The sequence below is a fragment of the Vigna unguiculata genome, unplaced genomic scaffold (genome assembly GCF_004118075.2).
Source record: "Vigna unguiculata cultivar IT97K-499-35 unplaced genomic scaffold, ASM411807v1 contig_223, whole genome shotgun sequence".
NCBI lineage: Eukaryota > Viridiplantae > Streptophyta > Magnoliopsida > Fabales > Fabaceae > Vigna > Vigna unguiculata.
The window spans coordinates 8,780-29,360 of NW_021010926.1; the positions used below are offsets into that span (position 1 = coordinate 8,780).

At 24.2% G+C, this 20,581-nt stretch overlaps 1 pseudogene; it reads right to left on the minus strand.

Annotated features, from left to right (window-relative positions):
* Window positions 1–7,503: 7,503 nt before the first annotated feature.
* On the minus strand, window positions 7,504–10,152 carry LOC114171376 (annotated as a pseudogene).
* Window positions 10,153–20,581: the final 10,429 nt, after the last annotated feature.

Genomic DNA, 20,581 nt, shown 5'->3' on the forward strand with positions numbered 1-20,581 from the left:
AACCACATTTAGGAGCAAAAGAATCACAAAACCGAAGCCAAAAGTGTCACAACATAACCTAAAAACGTTGTTTTTCGTATTTTCGGCAGCTCTGACCTTTGTTCACTCATTTGATCATAACTCTCTCCACAGAACTCCAAATGCGTTAATTCGTTTTTTGTTGGAAACTAGACTCATAGAGCTTTCTTTTGATATAAAGAACGTTACTTTTGGAGCACTGAGCTAGCTGCAGTATTTTTTTCAAAAACGCACACGTTGCTGCCAGCACTGTTTTTATGTGGACCATTCAAATATAGCTACACAAGACAAGGTTAGAACATGAAACCATCATATTCAAGGACAACCAAAGCTCTAGATACCAAATGATGAAGGATTATCTTGTTTTCTTTTAGAGTTATGAATATGGTGAAGTTATTTAAGAAAGCTTTTTGAAAATTCCCACTGGACATTAAGATAGCAAGCTATCTAGATGTGAAGGTTCATTTCTCAAGCTCATAAAAGGAAGAAGAGAGTTGGATTCAAGCTTAAACTCACACGACATTACCAACACTTAAAGAACCAAAATGAAAGAAGAAACATTAAAAATGGAAAGCATAGAAGATGAAGCATGGAAGAAGCACGCCACTCATAGGGGGGGATCTAAGCCAACCAAGCCCTAGAGATGAGTGATGGTGCCGCCACTTGCAAGCAAGATAAGGCAAAGGTGAGTTCACTTCTAGGAAGGAGAGCTCACGAAAATTTAAAGGTTGAAACACAATAGTTTAGAAACAAAATGATCAACCCTTTTACAAGACAAGGAGCACCCTTTAAATAGGAGTTCATAGGGGTTCTTTAGCAAATACAAAAACATGAAAAAGGATTAACTAGCAAACCCTAAACCTAATGTGAGAGTGAGTCTTGGCCAAGTGAAGGGAGATGATTGGTGGAGGCATTCCCATGAGGATTCTAGGCCAAAAGAGGAAGGAGACCAAGTGACCTTCTAAGGCATAAACCACAAAGGCAAAAGGAGACAAGGTACATATCTACTTTTGCTTTTGCTTTTTGCTTTTTGCTTTCCTCTCTCTTCCACTTCATCCAAGTGCTCCAATCACCAAGTGCTCCAATCACCAAGTGCCACCTAGCCATGCTCTACTTTCTCTTAATTACCTACAAAACAAGACAAACAAGGATTAGCATGTTGGTTTAAGTTAATCTAATCTTGGTCAAAGGTCAACTTTGGATCAAAGTCAACAAATCAACCAAAATAAGTCAACTAGAAACCAACTTAGGAAATTCAAACTAAAGTAATGCAAAACAAAGATAAAGGTGATGGAATAGAAGACTGCCCTCTAGACATGCTTCTAGTGATCCTTCTTGAGGGAGCTTCTAAGGAGGTGATCACACCTTCATCCAAGTGTCACAAAAAGAAGAAAATTTTCAAATTTCATAACACCAATAATCCCTTTGACAATTTCCAACAAGTTTCTTCTGAAATTTTGAGCAATTTTATGAAAAAAAACAGTATTTATTTAAATTGTAAATAGTAGAAAGTAGTAAAAAACAATTGAAAAATTGTTACCTAGAGATTGAATTTTTTAAATGTATAAATAAATTGCATTTGAGTATCCGCGAACTTGTTTGTTATGAAATTTTGAGATATTTTTGTACATAAAATTTTAATTACTTGAATTGTAAATAGTTAAAAATAGTAAAAAGAATTAAAAAAGGGTTACCAGGAGATGGAATTTGTCAAATTAAAGAACACAAATCCTATCCTAGTATTGGTTAACTTGTTTCTTGTTAAACTTTTTGCAATTTTTTTATATAAAATATCAATTATTTAATTTGTATATAGTAAAAATTAGTCGAAAATGAAAGAAGTGTGACAAAAAGAAGAAAGTTTTCAAATTTCATAACACCAATAATCCTCTTTGACTATTTGCAACAAGTTTCTCACGAAATTTAGAGCAATTTTTATGTGGAAAACATGAATTATTTAAATTGTAAATAGTAGAAAGTAGTAACAAACCATTGAAAATTTGTTACCTAGAGATTGAATTTTATAAATTTCAGAAACTAATCCGATTTGAGTATCTGCCAACCTGTTTGTTATGAAATTTTGAGATCTTTTTGTACATAAAAGTTCAATTATTTGAATTGTAAATAGTTAAAAATAGTAAAAAGAATTAAAAAATTGTTACCAGGAGATGGAATTTGTCAAATTTAAGAACACAAATCCTATCCTAATAGTGGCCAACTCGTTACTTGTGAAATTTTTTGCAATTTTTACATATAAAATATCAATTATTTAAATTGTAAAGAGTAAAAATTAGTAAAAAATTAAAAAAAGTGTCACAAAAAGAAGAAAATTTTCAAATTCTATAACACCAACAATCCCTTTGACAATTTGCAACAAGTTTCTTCTGAAATTTTGATCAATCTTTATGAAAAAAACATGATTTATTTAAATTGTAAATAGTAGAAAGTAGTAAAAAACAATTGAAAAATTGTTACCCAGAGATTGAATTTTTTAAATTTATAAACAAATTGCATTTGAGTATCCGCAAACCTGTTTGTTATGAAATTTTGAGATATTTTTGTACATAAAATTTTAATTACTTGAATTGTAAATAGTTAAAAATAGTAAAAAGAATTAAAGAAGGGTTACCAGGAGAAGGAATTTGCGAAACTCAAGACACAAATCCAATCCTAGTATTGGTTAACTTGTTTCTTCTTAAACTTTTTGCAATTTTTTTATGTAAAATATCAATTATTTAATTTGTATATAGTGGAAATTAGTAAAAAATTAAAGATGTGTGACAAAAAGAAGAAAATTTTCAAATTTCATAACACCAATAATCCTCTTTGACTATTTGCAACAAGTTTCCATGAAATTTTGAGCATTTTTTATGTAGAAAACATGAATTATTTAAATTGTAAATTTTAGAAAGTAGTAAAAAACAATTGAGAATTTGTTACCTAGAGATTGAATTTTATAAATTTTAGAAACTAATCCCATTTGAGTATCTGCCAACCTGTTTGTGATGAAATTTTGAGATCTTTTTGTACATATAAGTTCAATTATTTGAATTGTAAATAGTTAAAAATAGTAAAAAAATTAAAAAATTGTTACCAGGAGATGGAATTTGTCAAATTTAAGAACACAAATCCTATCCTAGTATTGGCCAACTCGTTACTTGCGAAATTTTTTGCAATTTTTATAAATAAAATATCAATTATTTAAATTGTAAAGAGTAAAAATTAGTAAAAAATTAAAAAAGTATCACAAAAAGAAGAACATTTTCAAATTTCATAACACCAATAATCCCTTTGACAATTTGCAACAAGTTTCTTCTGAAATTTTGAGCAATTTTTATGAAAAAAACATGATTTATTTAAATTGTAAATAGTATAAAGTAGTAAAAAACAGTTGAAAAATTGTTACCTAGAGATTGAATTTCTTAAAGTGAGAATCAAATTGAATTTGAGTATCAGCGAACCTGTTTGTTATGAAATTTTGAGATATTTTTGTACATAAAATTTTAATTACTTGAATTGTAAGTAGTTAAAAATAGTAAAAAGAATTAAAAAAGGGTTACCAGGAGATGGAATTTGTCAAATTTAAGAACACAAATCCTATCCTAGTATTGGCCAACTCGTTACTTGTGAAATTGTTAGCAATTTTTACATATAAAATATCAATTATTTAAATTGTAAAGAGTAAAAATTAGTAAAAAATTACAAAAGTGTCACAAAAAGAAGAAAATTTTCAAATTTCATAACACCAATAATCCCTTTGACAATTTGCAACAAGTTTCTTCTGAAATTTTGAGCAATTTTTATCAAAAAAACATGATTTATTTAAATTTTAAATAGTAGAAAGTAGTAAAAAATAATTGAAAAATTGTTACCTAGAGATTGAATTTTTTAAATTTAGAAACAAATTGCATTTGAGTATCCACGAACCTGTTTGTTATGAAATTTTCAGAAATTTTTGTACATAAAAGATCAATTATTCGAATTGTAAATAGTTAAAAATAGTAAAAAGAATTAAAAAAGGGTTACCAGGAGATGGAATTTGTCAAATTTAAGAACACAAATCCTATCCTAGTATTGGCCAACTCGTTTCTTGCGAAATTTTTAGCAATTTTTATATATAAAGTATCAATTATTTAAATTGTAAAGAGTTAAAATTAGTAAAAAATTAAAAAAGTGTCACAAAATGAAGAAAATTTTCAAATTTCATAACACCAATAATCCCTTTAACAATTTGCAACAAGTTTCTTCTGAAATTTTGAGCAATATTTATTAAGAAAACATGAATTATTTAAATTGTAAATAGTAGAAAGTAGTAAAAAACAATTGAAAAATCTTTACCTAGAGATTGAATTTTTAAATTTAGAAACAAATTGCATTTGAGTATCCACGAACCTGTTTGTTATGAAATTTTGAGACTTTTGGTACATAAAACATCAATTATTTGAATTGTAAATAGTTAAAAATAGTAAAAAGAATTAAAAAAGGGTTACCAGGAGATGGAATTTGTCAAATTTAAGAACTCAAATCCTATCATAGTATTGGCCAACTCGTTACTTGTGAAATTTTTTGCAATTTTTATATATAAAATATCAATTATTTAATTTGTATATAGTAAAAATTAGTAAAAAATTAAAGAAGTGTGACAAAAAGAAGAAAATTTTCAAATATCATAACACCAAGAATCCTCTTTGACTATTTGCAACAAGTTTCTTATGAAATTTTGAGCAATTTTTATGTACAACACATGAATTATTTAAATTGTAAATAGTAGAAAGTAGTAAAAAACCATTGAAAATTTGTTACCTAGAGATTGAATTTTATAAATTTCAGAAACTAATCCCATTTGAGTATCTGCCAACCTGTTTGTTATGAAATTTTGAGATCTTTTTTTACATATAAGTTCAACTATTTGAATTGTAAATAGTTAAAAATAGTAAAAAGAATTAAAAAATTGTTACCCGGAGATGGAATTTGTCAAATTTAAGAACACAAATCCTATTCTAGTATTGGCCAACTCGTTACTTGCGAAATTTTTAGCAATTTTTATATATAAAATATCAATTATTTAAATTGTAAAGAGTTAAAATTAGTAAAAAATTAAAAAAGTTTCACAAAAAGAAGAAAATTTTCAAATTTCATAATACCAACTAGCATGAGACCCGAGCGTACGCACGGGTCGTGTTTTTGGTTTTTAAAATTTTTGTTTAGAAAACAGATTTTAATATTATTATCAATAAATCAATAATTTAATTTAAAAGTTATAGATGTTATAATTGTCAATTTAGATATATTCAAACGATAAATTCATCTAACAATGATATAATTATATATTTATGTATAATTAATTATTGTTATGTATTATGTGTTATATGTTATGTGTTTTTGAGTAATTTGGAATAATCAATTTGTGATGACATAGATTGTTATTTTGTTTAGATTAAGAAATGTCAGTATGATGTTTTTTAGAAGTTTAATTACAAAACATTGTTTGTAATAATAAGTTTAGAGTTTTAGTCAAGATTAAAGAGTAAAAAATAGGTGTTAATTTTTTTTGTTTTGGATTTTCTTGTTAGATTTCAAAGTTATTTAAAATATATTTGAAATAACTTAATCATGTTTTTTTTTATATTTTTAATATTTAAAACAGATTTTATTGTTAATATATATAAATTAATGATTTGAATAATTATTATTGTTATTGGTTTAATTATTTAAATATTATTCTTATTTAATGATTAATTATTCACCCAACTATAAATTTTGGAAATAAAAGAACACATAGTGGGATAATCCTGACAAAATTTTTCAGATATAGATACTTTATTTCAATCCACACCTCTTGAACTGACATAGTTGGAACACTTTTATTGTATTTGAATTTTTTTATTTTTTATCTTAATTTATATTAAAATTAATGTAATATTCTTATATTCAAATAAATAATTATGAGTAATTTTTATATATAAATTTTAATGATATGAGAAAAAGATAAGTAATTAATTATGAGTACTTTTTATATAATATATTAAATAAAATTAAAATTTATAATTAAATTTCTAAATTATAAATTATATTAAAATGAAAGGTATTATATGGATTGTTGTTAAATTAAAATGTAGGCATATTATACAATATAACATAAAATTGATGTTTAAATTTTTCAAAAGAAGCATATTTATAGATATAAACCTATAAACAATTTAAAACATTGAAGAAGCATTTGTTTAATAATAATAATAATAGTAATAATAATAATAATAATTATAATAATAATAATAATATCAATAACAATAATAATAAAAATATTAATAATATTAACTTTACTAAAACTACAAATATTAATAATAATACTATGACTATGATTAATTGAAATAATATTCTAATACAAATAGTGCTAAGACTAATAATCTATAACAATATATAAAGGGGATTCTCCTTTTTGTGTCCACCTTTAAAAATACTAATTTTACCCTTTAAATATAATAATTTATTAAATTTTTAAAAATTGACTGTTATTTTTACAAATATTTTATAAAATCAGCTATTTCTGCTTCTTCTCCACTTCTTTATTTATTAATGGTTATTCTTTCATCTGTTTTGATATATTTCATTTTATTTTTAATAAATATAATTTTAGGTTATTTATTAACTTAATAATATTATAATATTATCACCTACTAATATAATTTCATATTTATTTACACAAACACAGTAACGTTGTGTTTACGCTGGTTAAAAGAGAATTACGTTATGTTATTTTAATAAGTAATATATTTATGGCTGTTTTGTTTTTATGAAAAACACTAATCTGTATAGTTAATAAAATATTATAATAAAATTTAACAAAATATTATATTATCACGCTTTATCTATTAAATGCATAATTTATAATATCTTACATAGTATATATCCAGTACCAGATTCTGTTGTATGATTCCATTTATTAGAAGCCAAAAGTACATATTTTAATAATTAATTTATAAAATTTAAAATATCTCAAAGTTGGACAATAAAAATATAAATATAAAACGTAGTACATTTAAATCATAAAACTGTTTTACTAAACTTTAATACGAAATATTTGAAAAAAAAGACTTTGTTGAAGATTCTTACACTCCATCAAATACTTGATAATGCAATAAGTTGCACCACGTCTTTATCTATGGACATCTCTATCTTCAAAATAAGTTTTTCTACCAATGTTTATCTGTAACTGTAGAAGACTTTTCCTAACACTTAATGGAAAATTCAACTTCACATAATAAGGATAACATGCAGTTGAATTAAATATTCTTATGCGGATAAAATCTCAATAACTAATTTTAATTGTGGTCATTTAAATATTAAATAGTGACATCAAAATAAATATAAAATAATAAATTATTATATATATATATATATATATATATATTATTAATATTGAAATAAAAATAAACTATTATCTAAAATAAAAAAGAAAACGGTAACAGCAACAAATACTCCTATCTAAAATATGGCTTCTAGTAAGATAGATGTGAGTATGGTATTCAACTTTGGAACCTCCTCCTCAGCAACAAATACTTCTATCTTTTCTCATGGGATTGCATCAGCAAATTGCAAAACAATGTCATCTACAATAATAACAGGTATGCAACTAAATATCATAGCCTCTACCAATCTTAGGCTCCAACGGGTCCATCCAAGTGGGTATACGCAAAACACAGCTACTGCATGTCCTTAAAGTACGTGGTTGGATGCTTAGTGGAGACATCAAATAGAGGATTGTCCTTAAAAGTTCTCCCACACTGCTACTCTTGCACCTCTGCAAGATTACACAACATGGCCCGTTTATAGTTAGTCCAAATTACAATAGTTATATGAATCAAAGTCCCTAGTCATTGCATCTTTTATAAGAAAATGTAAATCAGATTTCTTATGCAGCTATGATATAGAAGAAATAAAAGGCTACACACTCGGACATTCTTGTTTAAACTTGTAATAAGGCCTACCTTGCATAATAACCACCTTCAGAGTCATTGCCAACATCATAAAAGTCATCGAAAATACACAAAAATGACCTAGGAGTCTTATTAGGAATTAGGTGGGTGTGGATTTTCTTGGTGAAAAGTATGGAGAAATGGTATTTGAGCCCTCTTTCGGGCATATGTGATTCCTCTGTCCAAAGGTTTGAACCAATGTAGCACGCTTTAGCAGTTAAAGAATCCCCTCTTTCAATTGCCTTCTCTTCCATATACAAATTAATATAAATATATAATAAAAGTGGTATAAATAATGAATGTTGAAAATAATGCACAAAATTTGTACCTCGTAATGAAAACATGCCCCAAAATTTTGAGGAACCACAAAGAAGTGATGTGCCCCCTATGTGAGCCTTCAATAAGGTCAGTTGGAAGAAATAAGCTTTATGGCACTTCTTATCATTTGTGGTCATTGTATACAGGGGTATAAAACCTCTTCTAGATTAAAGTTTCAACAGGACCAGATAAGAGAAACCGGTGATTAAAGATTTTAGTTGCAAACATATGGTTGAGGCATCTTGGATCTTTTTGCAGAATTTTCTTATTATACTTACTTGGAAGTTCATATACAAAAACCTTCAATCTCACCACGGGATTATCTTCCAATACATCATCAACACTACCTACAGTTGGTTTAACCACAACATGCTTATAACCTCACAAATTTAAAAAGTGTATTAGATTTCAATATATCTCTAGAAATATAATTGTTTAATATAATTAATTGAGAAAGTACAAATAAAACTCTGGCCGTGTATAATTGCATATATGAAGCAGCATAAATCTAGATACTGAATAAGAGCTTAGTTTATAAGTTTCATTAAACCATGTGGTTTCAAACTATTTTAATCCAATACACATAAAACATGAGAAAATATGACCAAATCAATTGAAAAGCCTCACATTCAACTACCACATATTTCCAGCTTATTTATTCAAAGAAAATAGTTAGTTGCATTTTATGGCCAACCTTTTTATTTTAATCCCATTTCTGGATGAAATCCACTATGGTTTACCATGCTAAATTCTCTCTCCCTATAGCAATTATCTAAGATTTAAATAGACATCGTTAACCTGCTTCACATTTTATTTATTTCTTATTATTGGTGTAGGATATTCATTAAATAGTAAATATTCACAGTTTTGAAATATTCTCATTTAAAACACAACACTTTTAGTTTCAAGTATACTGCATAATTGCCCATTGATCTTTATTTATACCTCTCTTCTCTTATTTGATCTCCTTCCCAAACCCCAAACCCAAACAAATCCTTCCTTAAGAGTTACACATGCATTGAAATGAGGAAATGTTCTAGCCACGTAATCTAAAAAGTAAGCTTTTTGCCACAAATGCAGACAACAATATCCAAGAGGCCTTTCTACTTCAAGTGGTATTTTTTGATTCCAATATATTTTATTGAAGTAAATATTAATAAAAATAAATGTTTAGCACAAATTTTGGCAGCAAGTAGAAGAAAGTTTTCCTGCTCTCTCCAAGCACGAAAAAAAAAATTGAAGCCTTGTCTACCAATTTTACAAAAAGTTTCCATACTACATTTCAAAAACTAAAAAAGTAAGGACCAGTGTTGTACCTCTGAAAAAAATTGTCAGCGAGAATTATTTCCTCTGTCTCCTTGAACTTCTTTCTAACATCCAAATTTAGGTCCTCGAGCTTTGAGCAGGGCTCAAACTCATTTGCAATATCCCTCACCGTACTAATGATAATAAAATAAGCAGTACATTATAAAGATACATAATGGATATTTTAAGTCATACATTACGAAGACAGAATTGATAATATAAATCATATGCAATATCCCTCATCTTCCTGAAAAATGTTTGTGCAAATATAATGACTATTTCACTATTCACCGAATACAATACAATACCTTTTTCTCAGATGGTATAGCTACCCCATTTGTTGCATTAGATGACCCCGTCCTATAATGAGTACTTGAAATATCAGATCCATAAACAGAAAGAAGAAAAGAAGAACAACCAAGAAGCAACTAAAAAGTTAATAAATTAAATAAATAGAAAGAAAAGTACATTCATCAAATGAAACAATAAATCGTAACATGTACCTTCTATGTGCTATTTTAACAACAAACACCATCTCCCCAGCATTTCAAACGGCTACAGAAAAAGAAAAAATAAGCACACAGATAAATGAAACGCCTTTTCTTGAAGAGACATAAAAAAAAGGTTTTTTGCAAAGATCAAACATTTGAAAGCAAAATACATAAAACCCAAACCAAGATATGATATAGTTGTAAAATTGTAAAATGGTAAAGACAGAATTGGGAGACATGAAGCATAGAGAACAACACCATCAAGAAAAACATGTACAAAAATCAAGACAGAAACATAGACATCTTCATTTCAGTCATACTTTTTCTTCAATCCACAACCATACACATTACAAAAAATCTTACCCTTTATTCAATCTACAACCATAGACATCGAAAAAGCAACTAAACACACAATAATGATATTAAAAACAAAAAATAGTAAATATACTTCATGAAAACAAAAGGTTTAGGTTTTTCTTCAAAACAATGAAAAAACAAAAGGTTTAGGCTTTTCTTCAAAACAATGAAAAAAGAAGAAGTAGAAAACAAAAGTAGAAGAAGACCATGAAGGAGGAGAAAGAAAACTCAAGCTACTGACTTTAACCAACTATTAAAACGTACTAATCCAGAGGACACCATCTTCATCACAAAAAACCTAAAAAAAAAATAAACCTTTCATGAAAAAAAGAAGAAGGAACACATAAGAATTAAAAGAAAAATAAATAACACCATAAAAAATAACAGAGAAATCTGAACATAGCTTTCAATAAATACTAACCCACTGCTACAACATATTTAACAGAAAAAAAACTACAGAAACATAACCTTTTATAAAGAAGAAGGACCACAAAAGAAGTAAAAAAAATAGCACAATGAAGAACAACAAACAAATCTCAACAACAAACCACAAATAGACGAAAAAAAGAAAAGAAAAGAAGACAACCAACAATAACATCATCATCCTCAGTCATTCTATTTGTTCAAAAATACTTTCTAAAAACAAAAACTTGAACCTTTTCTTGAACCCACAATAATAGATGTATCAAGTATAAAAAAAATAAATACAACAACACCATCAACAACAACAAAACATGTTCAAGATTTTGTTAAAAATACCTTCTAAAAATAAAAACATCAGTGTTTTCTTCAAAACGAAACACATTGCAAAAATTAAATCTTTCACGAAGTAAAAAAAAAAACAGAACAACAACAACAACAAACACAACAACAACAAACAGAACAAAAAAAAACTTAAGTTGATATGAGGAAAAAGAAAGAAGAAGGATTGAAGAAGAAGGAATACGGAAGAAGAAAAAAAGAAATTACCTCGACGAAGTTGATTGCCTTGGAGAAGAAGATCCTACCGATTGCCTTGCAAAAATTAAATCTTTCACAAAGTAAAAAAAAATAACAGAGTAAGAAGAAGAAAGAAAAAAGACCCTTGAAGAAAAAAGAATAAATTAAGAAATAGAAAAAAAAATTACCTACACCAATCAAAACTTCTGTCAACCTTCAACAAAAATAAATAGAAAAAAAAACTTAAGTTGGTATGAGGAAGAAGGAAGAAGAAGGATTGAAGAAGAAGAGGAAGAAGAAAAACAGAAGAAGAAGAAGAAGAAGGAAAATGAAAGAAGAAAAAAAAATTACCTCAACGAAGTTGATTGCTTGGGAGAAGAAAACCCTACTGTCAACATTCCACAACAACAAACTGGAAATTAAAAACAAAACGAAAACCTAACTTGATATGAAGAAGAAGAAAGAAGAAGGATTGAATAAGAAGAAAAAAAGCTAACCTCGAGTAAGTTGATTGCTTTGGAGAAGAATGATGCTGCTGTCTGACAACGTCAATCAATATTTAAAAAAGACGTTCGAACCGCGAAAACACAACAACATTAAAAAGACAAAAATACCCTCAATTTTAACCATGTGTCAATAAATTAAAATGTCTATTTCAGTAATTTACCTACACTAAGAATTTCTTAGATATATAGTAGATAATCCCTTTGACAATTTGCAACAAGTTTCTTCTGAAATTTTGAGCAATTTTTTTGAAAAAAACATGATTTATTTAAATTGTAAATAGTAGAAAGTAGGTAAAAACAATTGAAAAATTGTTACCTAGAGATTGAATTTTATATATTTCAGAAACTAATCCCATTTGAGTATCTGCCAACCTGTTTGTTATGGAATTTTGAGATCTTTTTGTACATAAAAGTTAAATTATTTGAATTGTAAATAGTTAAAAATAGTAAAAAGAACTAAAAAAGGGTTACCTGGAGATGGAATTTGTCAAATTTAAGAACACAAATCCTATCCTAGTATTGGCCAACTCGTTACTTGCGAAATTTTTAGCAATTTTTATATATAAAATATCAATTATTTAAATTGTAAAGAGTTAAAATTAGTAAAAAATTAAAAAAGTGTCACGAAAAGAAGAAAATTTTCAAATTTCATAACACCAATAATCCCTTTGACCATTTGCAACAACTTTCTTATGAAATTTTGAGCAATTTTTATGAAAAAACATGATTTATTTAAATTGTAAATAGTAGAAAGTAGTAAAAAACAATTGAAAAATTGTTACCTAGAGATTGAATTTTTTAAATTTAGAAACAAATTGCATTTCAGTATCCACGAACCTGTTTGTTATGAAATTTTGAGAACTTTTTGTACATAAAAGATCAATTATTTGAATTGTAAATAGTTAAAAATAGTAAAAAGAATTAAAAAAGGGTTACCAGGAGATGGAATTTGTCAAATTTAAGAACACAAATCCTATCCTAGTATTGGTTAACTTGTTTCTTATTAAACTTTTTGCAATTTTTTTATATAAAATATCAATTATTTAATTTGTATATAGTAAAAATTAGTAAAAACCTCTTAAAGAACTGTGACAAAAAGAAGAAAATTTTCAAATTTCATAACACCAACAATCCTCTTTGACTATTTGCAACAAGTTTCTCATGAAATTTTGAGCAATTTTTATGCAGAAAACATGAATTATTTAAATTGTCAATACTAGAAAGTATTAAAAAATAATTGAAAATTTGTTACCTAGAGATTGAATTTTATAAATTTTAGAAACTAATCCCATTTGAGTATCTGCCAACCTGTTTGTTATGGAATTTTGAGATCTCTTTGTACATAAAAGTTCAATTATTTGAATTGTAAATAGTTAAAAATAGTAAAAGTAATTAAAAAATTGTTACTAGGAGATGGGATTTGTCAAATTTAAGAACAAAAATGTTATTCTTGTATTGGCCAACTCGTTACTTATGAAATTTTTTGCAATTTTAATATATAAAATATCAATTATTTAAATTATAAAGAGTAAAAATTAGTAAAAAATTACAAAAGTGTCACAAAAAGAAGAAAATTTTCAAATTTCATAACACCAATAATCCCTTTGACAATTTGCAACAAGTTTCTTCTGAAATTTTGAGCAATTTTTATGAAAAAAACATGATTTATTTAAATTGTAAATAGTAGAAAGTAGTAAAAAATAATTGAAAAATTGTTACCTAGAGATTGAATTTCTTAAAGTGAGAAACAAATTGAATTTGAGTATCCACGAACTTGTTTGTTGTGAAATTTTGAGAACTTTTTGTACATAAAAGATCAATTATTTGAATTGTAAATAGTTAAAAATAGTAAAAAGAATTAAAAAAGGGTTACCAGAAGATGGAATTTGTCAAATTTAAGAACACAAATCCTATCCTAGTATTGGCCAACTGGTTACTTGCGAAATTTTTAGCAATATTTATATATAAAATATCAATTATTTAAATTGTAAAGAGTTAAAATTAGTAAAAAATTAAAAAAGTGTCACAAAAAGAAGAAAATTTTCAAATTTCATAACACCAATAATCCCTTTGACAATTTCCAACAAGTTTCTTCTTAAATTTTGAGCAATTTTTATGAAAAAAACATGATTTATTTAAATTGTAAATAGTAGAAAGTAGTAAAAAGCAATTGAAAAATTGCTACCTAGAGATTGAATTTTTTAAATTTAGAAACAAATTGCATTTGAGTATCACGAACCTGTTTCTTATGAAATTTTGAGATCTTTTTGTACATAAAAGTTCAATTATTTGAATTGTAAATAATTAAACATAGTAAAAAGAATTAAAAAAGGGTTACCAGGAGATGGAATTTGTCAAATTTAAGAACACAAATCCTATCCTAGTAATGGCCAACTTGTTAGTTGTGAAATTTTTTGCAATTTTAATATATAAAATATCAATTATTTAATTTCTATATAGTAAAAATTAGTAAAAAATTAAAGAAGTGTGACAAAAAGAAGAAAATTTTCAAATTTCATAACACCAATAATCCTCTTTGACTATTTGCAACAAGTTTCTCATGAAATTTTGAGCAATATTTATGTAGAAAACATGAATTATTTAAATTGTAAATAGTAGAAAGTAGTAAAAAACCATTGAAAATTTGTTACCTAGAGAATGAATTTTATATATTTCAGAAACTAATCCCATTTGAGTATCTGCCAACCTGTTTGTTATGGAATTTTGAGATCTTTTTGTACATAAAAGTTCAATTATTTGAATTGTAAATAGTTAAAAATAGTAAAAAGAACTAAAAAAGGGTTACCTGGAGATGGAATTTGTCAAATTTAAGAACACAAATCCTATCCTAGTATTGGCCAACTCGTTACTTGCGAAATTTTTAGCAATTTTTATATATAAAATATCAATTATTTAAATTGTAAAGAGTTAAAATTAGTAAAAAATTAAAAAAGTGTCACGAAAAGAAGAAAATTTTCAAATTTCATAACACCAATAATCCCTTTGACCATTTGCAACAACTTTCTTATGAAATTTTGAGCAATTTTTATGAAAAAACATGATTTATTTAAATTGTAAATAGTAGAAAGTAGTAAAAAACAATTGAAAAATTGTTACCTAGAGATTGAATTTTTTAAATTTAGAAACAAATTGCATTTCAGTATCCACGAACCTGTTTGTTATGAAATTTTGAGAACTTTTTGTACATAAAAGATCAATTATTTGAATTGTAAATAGTTAAAAATAGTAAAAAGAATTAAAAAAGGGTTACCAGGAGATGGAATTTGTCAAATTTAAGAACACAAATCCTATCCTAGTATTGGTTAACTTGTTTCTTATTAAACTTTTTGCAATTTTTTTATATAAAATATCAATTATTTAATTTGTATATAGTAAAAATTAGTAAAAACCTCTTAAAGAACTGTGACAAAAAGAAGAAAATTTTCAAATTGCACTAGTGTTATACCCGTGCGTACGCACGGGTGATGTGTTTTTTTTTTCTTTTAATTTTGTATTTGTAAAGTAAAAAATATTAATTATTTTTTTTAATTAATCATTTTTTTCATATATATCATTGTACAATATTATTGTTTATACAAATAATAATAATAATAAATATTGTAGTTAAATATTATTAGAATTAGTATAGATGAATATTACTTTAGCTTTTGTAGTTATATTTTTGAATGGAGTAATTCAAATTTGGTTACATACAAATTTAGATATTTTTTTAATATAAATAAATTTATATTATATTTTTTAGTCGATTGTTTTAAAATTGTTTAGAAATAATCATAAATATATTATTAGTTGAATAAGAAAATATTATGTTTTTCGATTACTTACTAATAAATAAATTGGTTACAGTTATGATTATTTTGATTATGTTATTTATATAATAAAATGTTATATGATTATTGGTTATTATAATCTTTGGACGGATATATTAATTAAAAGTTTAAATATAGTTGCAAATGTGAGGAATTGTTTTTTTTTTTTTAATATTTTGAGTGTAAAATTACAAATATTGAAAGTAATAGATGGAAAAGGATGTTTAAAGAGGGAAAAAACTCTTTGGTAGATTTATTTGTGTTCTAAGAGAAAGTTTCACCCTAGGAAAACAAAAAGAACTTCATGACTATATCAAGAAAATTGTGCACTAAAGAATACCAAAATTTGTAACCTTGTTTTAATCCTAAAAAAATAAGTTTTAATTATTCACAGGTATCTTTTGCAACAAAATAATTAAAAATAATAATGTTATTTTATACTAACATTTTAAATAAAAATAATACAAGTGTAATAAATATTTCTAATTTTCAATAAATATAAATTCAACTTCTAATTAATAATAAAATATTAACATTAATAAATCAATAAATAAAGAAATAGAATATAAAAATTGATTACATTTATAATAACAAATAGTAGTAAAAATAACACTAATAATCAAATAAAAATATTAAAATAAAAGATAATTATTGAATAAAATTATAATATCAATGATAAATATATTACAAATTAGGGAAGACAATGTGAATTGAATTCTTGATTTTTTGATTTTTTATATATGCATGTCATTTTTAAAATCAAATATAGACATATTATATATTATATTATGTATTATGAATCCTTTACAAAAAGAACAACACCAACAATAATAATAATAATAATAATAATAATAATAATAATAATAATAATAATAGAATCACAATAACATTAAAATAATATTAAATATTTGTTAATCCTAATAATATTAATAATATTACAAATAATAATAATAATAATAATAATAATAATTCGAAAAGATTAAATTATTAATCACTCGTATTTTTTTGTTACGAATTAACTAAAAATAAAAAATATTATTTTACACTCATTCTGATTTGAATACCAATACTTATAATAATAACACTAATATATTGTGTGTTATACCATACTAATAATAATAATAATAATAATAATAATAATAATAATAATAATAATAATAATAATAATAGAACAGTATATGTATATTGTGGTTGACATCAATGTAATAGTGTAAACATATTGTAGTTTATGAATCCGTACAAAATAATAATAATATTATTATGAAATAATTAAATAATTAATCACATGTATATTTTGTAATAAATTAAATAAAAATAATAATAATATTTTACACTAATAATAATTTCAATACCAATCCTAATAATAATATTAATATTGATATATCGTGTGTTATACCAATACTGATAATAAAATAATAATAATAATAATAATAATAATAATAATAATAATAATAATAATGTAAGGATATTGTGCATTATAGATCTCATAAAACATAAATACAAAACAATTGAAATTGAGCTTAAAATTTATCGATAGAAACACATAGAGTATATATCCATTGCTAAACTAAAATGTAAACATAATAATAACAACAATAATAATATAATAATGATAATAGTGTAGAAATAATAATAATAATAATAATAATAATAATAATAATACAAAGTAATATCAATATTAATAATAATAGTGATAGTAGTAGTAGAATAATATCAATACTAATAACAATAATAAATATTCATTAATACTAATAATAGTAATATATTATTAGTTACGTGAAGAAAAAAATATTATTGTATGATTAAAATTTATAATTAAATTTTTGAGTTATACATTACATATGTTGTATTAAAATGAGATGCATATTCACTTTTGTTGTTAAAGTAAAATGTATATATTTTATATTATGGATCCCTAACAAAGTAAAGTCGAGGTTGATCTTAAAGTAACACTCGTAAATAAAAATAACTTTAAACAATATTTAAAAATAATTAGCCATATAAAATTATAAAAAATAAGTTAAATTTAAAATATTTTAAACAAAAGTGAGAGATCCATTCATAATTAGAAAACTAAAAGCAATTAATAAAATTAATTGGTCAAATATTAAAAAAATTAGAAAAAATCATATAATTATTGATTGTAAAAATAAGATGTAAACATAGAATGTATTATGGATCCCGTACAAAACAATAATAATGATAATAATGAAATAATAGTAACATTATTCCTAATAATACTAACTTTTTATTAAATCAAATCATATTAATATTAATAGTAGTAATGTAACATTAGTTAAGTGAAGTAAAACAATATTCTTGTATAATTAAAACTTGAACCATATAAATGAAATGTCTACACACAATCATTGTTAATGTAAGATGTACGTAGGTTGTCGGTTACAAATCTGTATAAAATAAATACAAACAGAAAACAAAGTTGAAGTTGAGCTTAAAATTTATCAATAGAAACACGCATAGATACAAATAACTTAAAACAATATTTAAAAAAATAGCCATATAAAATTACAAAAACAGTTAAACTTGAAATATGATAAACAAAAGTAACATATATTAAAAAGGTTGAGTAATGTGAAATGCATATGTACATGTGATTTATAGAATGAATGCATTAGGAATATGTACAAAACTATAATAATAAAGTAATAATAATAATAATAAATATTTTATTTATTGATTCAAATAATAATAACAAAAATACTAATAATTACGATAGTATTAGTAATTACTAATTAAAACTCCATTTATAATTAAATAAATTTAAAACAATTAATGAAATCAATTAATTGATAATAAATCTTTTGAAACTAATCATATAATTATTAGTTACAAATGTATAAGTTTAACAGATTTCAAAATATATGGAATAAAAAAAAATCCATTCATAATTAAAACATTAAAAACAATGAATGAAATTAATTGGTCAATTAATGAAAAATTTTTAGAAACAAATCATATAATTCTTGATAGCATAAATCCATTCGAATTTGTACATACTATTTAAGTCATTACTAAATTGAATTTTTCATTTATTTAGGTGTGAATCATTACCTCTAAAGAAAGTTTCTTTATAAACCTCTTTATTAAAATATTATCTAAATAATATTATTTTATATATTTATCTATATTATTTTAAGAATAACTATGTTATTTTGTTGTGAGACATAGATCCTTAAATTATGGTAACATGAATCTTATTTAATAATATAAATGTAAACTTTAGATTTAATAGTTAAACACACAAATTTTAACCGATTATTATAATATAAACTTATGGTAGGTATGTTTTAGATTTGTTATATATATATATATATATATGGGTTAAATATGTTTTTGGTCCTTCATCAAACTTTTGACCAATTTAGTCCTTTTTCTTTCAAAATGCGTGAATTTAGTCCTTTTAACCAAATTTTATTAAGTTTTTTTGACGTTTCGAGCGCATTTCATGATAGTATTTAAATTATTTACACTGTTTGACACATTTTTGTTTCAATGTTAACTCAAATACTATCATGAAATGTGCTTGAAACGTCAAATAAACTTAACAAAATTGGGTTAAAAGGACTAAATTCACGCATTTTGAAAGATGAAAGACTAAATTAGTATAAAATTTGATGAGGACTAATTCCAAAATTTACTAAAACTTGAGGGACCAAAAACATATTTAACCCTATATATATATATATATATATATATATATATATATATATATATATATATTAGTATAAGATATTTATTTATTGTGCAAGAGAATTAAGTAAGTTGATTGTTCACTTTTTATAATTATTTGTTAAGTTGTTGAAAAATTAATCAGACGTTTGTAACATAATTGGTGTTAAAAAATTAACAAATATAGAAAATTTAAAATGATAAATAATTATGTAAAGAGGAATTTAAAAAAATATAAAATAATTAATGAAATTAAAATAAAATATAATTATTGAATAAAAGTATAATATAAATAATAGTAGTGATTTATGATGCACCGATACTTCAACTTTGATCACGTATTCGTGTCGGACACGTATCGTATCTGATACTTTAGAATACTTTAACAATAATTATCAATGAAGTATTTAATTTATAAAATTGTATTACCCTACAATAAAACTTTTGAATAATGACCAATTTTAGTAACAAAAAATAATTAGTCATTATATAGTGACCAATTTGATAGCAAAAAATAATTCCAAAAAATTATAATTGGTTTCTAATTGATAATTAAAATAGTTTCAATTATGAATTGATTTTTTAAATTTGTCACTAAAATAAGCTATCAGGTTTTGGCTACCAAAATAATTGGTCTCTAATTAGGAAATTTGGATTTACACATTAACAATCGTATATTTATTATGTTTGTATGAATTATTGTGAAATTTTCAACATTCATATATTACGTATCTATCACGTATTGTATCCTATTATGTTATAAATAAACGTACCGACGTATCGAATACGTGTCGTATCCGATAAAGTATCTTATCTGTGCATCATAGGTACTGAGAAATATATTACAAATTAAGGAAAGGATGTGAATTAATTATTGATTTTTTTTAAAATCAAATATAATCACTACGATTAAAACAATGTGTCTCCACTCTAATTAAAAAAATAAATTAATATTAAAATTGACTTTTGTAACGGAAAGTAATAAAATGTAATAAATATTTTTAATAAATATTAATTCAAAACTTGTTGAATAATAAATGAAATAATAATTTAAAAATATATATTTATTGATTCAAATAATAATAACAAAATTAATAATAATTATAATAATATTATCGATTATCAATCCAAAACTTCATCCATAATTGAAA